Source organism: Motacilla alba, chromosome 26, assembly GCF_015832195.1.
Source record: "Motacilla alba alba isolate MOTALB_02 chromosome 26, Motacilla_alba_V1.0_pri, whole genome shotgun sequence".
Classification (NCBI taxonomy): Eukaryota; Metazoa; Chordata; class Aves; order Passeriformes; family Motacillidae; genus Motacilla; species Motacilla alba.
Genome location: NC_052041.1, coordinates 1,865,949 through 1,869,928, shown reverse-complemented (window position 1 = coordinate 1,869,928; position 3,980 = coordinate 1,865,949).

Genomic DNA, 3,980 nt, shown 5'->3' with positions numbered 1-3,980 from the left:
CACCTAGAGGGATGGAGAGCCAAGGAACCCGGGCCAGCAGCAGAGTCGTGCCAAAAGCGCTGCAATCCAAGTCTTGCGGCTCCAAACAAGCGGCGGCACTGACACAGCCCCTGCCAGCCCCGGGCTGGGGCTGCCGGAGCCGGGCGTGCCGGGGACCCCTGCTGAGGATCCTCTGCTCCCTGGGGATCGGGGAGTGCCAGGAGCACTGCCCAGTGAGGGGAGGATGCCTGGGTCCAGAAAAGGTTTGGAATCCTCTGATAAACCGACCTTTCTGCTCCCCGTTGGGATTTCTGCTCCCTCCAGGAACTGTTGCTCATGTCCCAGATTGCGAGGCAAGATGTTTTCTGTTTGCCATCTGGATGCAGCTCTCTCCTGCTCAGTGGGCAGTTTTCCTTATCTCTTCCCCACCCAATCCTCCCTCTGGGGGGACATCTGCTGATAACAGGCCATGGAATGTCACTGCAGGGCTGATAAGAGCTACAGCATCCCATGGGAGATGCTCCCCCAGAGGGAGGAGCCAAGCATTCCTACCCGGATACAATCTGGAGCTTCTGGAACACCAGCACAGCTTCTGCACTGGATTCCCAGAGGAACAGCAGCTGCCTCTGCCACTGGATCTCCAGAGGAAGACTCCACCTTTCTCCAGGATCCCTGCTCCAGCAGAGCCACCCCTGACACTCCAGGAGGGCTGCAGCCACAATTCCAATGGCACTGCTGCCATCACCCTGACCCACAGGGTGTCAGGCTGTGCTCTGACTCTGTCAGTGCTGTTTTGGTTCACTGCATTGTTTATTTTATCCTTTTATTTTCTTCCCTAATAAAGAACTGTTATTCCTGCTCCCATATTTTTTGCCTGAGAGCCCTTAATTTCAAATTTTTAACAATTCGGAGGGTGGGGGTTTATGTTTTCCATTGCAGGGGAGGCTCCTGCCCTCCTTAGCACACACCTGGCTTTCCAAACCAATTCACTCTTCCACACCTGATCCTGGTGCTCCCCCAAGAGCTCACCTGAGGTTTTGGCCCACCTGAGGTTCAGCCTCCCCAGCTCCGTTCCCCCACCTGCCATGACATTCCCCTGTCTCCGTGGTCTGTTGGGAAGTTGGGTTGCTCCTGGCCTTACCCAGCAGCCCCAGCCCAGCCCGTGGAGCTCAGCAAGCCCTGCAGCCATTGGAGTTTGGGGTGGGCTTCATCCCCTCCTGCACCCCCACACCCCCACGGGGCCTGGGCTGAAGGACCTTACCTGGCTCGTGGATCACATCACCTTGTGCAGCTCCAGGGAGGTTTGGCCATTCACCATCCCCCTGCCCCCACATCACCTTGTGCAGCTCCAGGGAGGTTTGGCCATTCACCATCCCCCTGCCCCCACATCACCTTGTGCAGCTCCAGGGAGGTTTGGCCATTCACCATCCCCTGCCCCACAATTCCCAGCCGCAGCCCCAGGGTCAGGCGTGGAGGGGTTTTGTTCTCTCCCAAAGCAGAAGGAGGAAGGAAAGCGGCCCGCGGGGATCTGTGATCACACATTCCAGCCCTGAGTCACCCCTTTGCTCCTCCTGCCCACAGATCAGAGAGGAGCAGGTGGCAATTGGAATGGTGACAGGAAGAGGCTTTGTCCGGGCTGGAGCAGGGACCTCACCCTGCTGCTGGGGATCACCGCCAGCCGCCTCTGTCCCAGCCACCCGCAGCACCACTGCCCTGTCCCCACACCCCTCCCAAAGGGCTGGGCTGTGCCTGTCCCCTCGAGGTCACCTGGGGCCACCCCGGGCAGGTGCTGAGCTCTGCTGAGATGTTCCAAGTGCTCCCTGTCCCTGACAGGACCTGGGGGATGCAGGCTCAGCACACCCTGACCAACACCCCTGACAGGACCTGGGGGATGCGGGCTCAGCACACCCTGACAGGACCTGGGGGATGCAGGGCCCAGCACACCCTGACAGGACCTGGGGGATGCAGGGCCCAGCACACCCTGACAGGACCTGGGGGATGCAGGCTCAGCACACCCTGACAGGACCTGGGGGATGCAGGCTCAGCACACCCTGACAGGACCTGGGGGATGCAGGCTCAGCACACCCTGACAGGACCTGGGGGATGCGGGCTCAGCACACCCTGACCAACACCCCTGACAGGACCTGGGGGATGCGGGCTCAGCACACCCTGACAGGACCTGGGGGATGCAGGGCTCAGCACACCCTGAGGAACACCCCCTATCAGCCATCCCTGGCACCCAGCAGGGACCCTGTGATCCATCCATGCCCACGGAGCAGGGCCTGGCACAGCTGGCAGCGCCACGGGGCTCTCCCGAGGACTCTGCAGCCGCAGCAGGAAGCGAAGCCTCCTGGAGAAAGGCTCTCTCCTCTCCCTGTAATTGCTCTTTGGCCCCTTGCCACCGATCGCTCACATTTGGGAATGTTTTCTGTCCAGCCTCAGGGCTGCTTTTCAGTTCCCTCGCTGGTTTTACCCTCCCCAGCCTCTCCCCACACCACCACTCCCAAAAAAAGGACCTCGTGCTGTCCAAGGTGGAGCCCCGAGGTCTCCAGAGGAGGTGTCAGCTGCACCCTCAGCTCGTGGCAGCGGTGATTTGGAGCAGCCAGGGTTGTGCCAGGTCCCTGCAGTCCTCCAGGGGCTCTGGGAGGGTACAGCCCCAAAAGGGTGTGAAAGATGAACCCCGAGTCAGGAATGAGGTCAGGTGGCCCAGGCAGCTCAGCAAAACCATCCTGGTGCCCCCTCTGAGAGCCAAGGGTGGCCCCAGCAGCGCTGGCGTGTCTCCCTGCTGGCTGGGGGGCAGAGCCGGGGTCAGCTCTGCAGGGCCCTTCCCCCACCAGGGATGTCACCGGGAGGTCACCGGGAGGTCACTGGGAGGTCACAGGGAGGTCACAGGGAGGTCACCGGGATGTCACGGGGATGTGAATGGGGATGATTCTGCCCTGGGCTTTCCAGTGTGGGCTCCATTCCAAGGTGTGTGAGAAACCAAGGAGCTCAGCCACAACGTGGAATCCCAGAATCCCAGGCTGGTTTGGGTGGGAAGGGACCTCAAAGCTCATCCAGCCCCAGCTCTGCCATGGCAGGGACATCTTCCACCATCCCAGGTTGCTCCAAGCCCTGTCCAGCCTGGCCTTGGGCACTGCCAGGGATCCAGGGGCAGCCCCAGCTGCTCTGGGCACCTGTGCCAGGGCCTGCCCACCCTCCCAGGGAAGAATTTCTTCCCAAAATCAATCTTAAATTTCCCATTTTTTGCTTAAAGCCACTCCCCCTTGTCCTCTCACTCCAGTTCCTGATGAACAGTCCTCCTCTGTCTTCCCTGTAGCCCCTTCAGCTCCTGGAAGGTGCTCTGAGGTCTCCACACAACCTTCTCTTCTCCAGGCTGAACAGCCCAACAATCCCGCCCTGTCTCCACAGGGGAGGTGCTCCAGTTCCTTTATCAACCTCATGGCCTCTCCTGGACCCACTCCAACAGTTCCACGTCCTTTAAATGATGGATGCAGCGTTCCAGATGGGATCTCACGGCAGCAGAGCTGGCAGGAAGAATCCCAGCCAGGGACGGGTGGTGCTGGGGAAGGTGAGGGTCTCCAGAGTCACCCCCAGCTCTGTGCAGCCGCAGTGGAGCGTCCCCGAGGGCTCCTTCGGCTCCTTCCCGCTGCATCCCGGGATGCCCGGGGCCAGCCCCCAGCCCTGGCTGTTGATGGCGGGTCCCGCTCAGTGACAGTGCCAGGGCTGGCCCCTCCCTCCTGGTGATCCAGGCAACATCCAGGCGATGCCAAAATCCCCATTCTGACCTCCAGGGACAGCCGGGGCTGGGACAGGACTCCGTGGGCACTCAGAGGGCCGTGGAATTTTGCTTTAAACCTCACCCCCAGCTCCTGCTCAGGAGTGTGACCCGGCTGCCTCCCCTGCAGACCCAACAGCTCCAAAAACTCCTCCTTTCCCACAAAATAAAGGTCTCATTCTCCATGGAGAACCGGAGGCAAGGAGGCAGGAGGCAGGAGGGG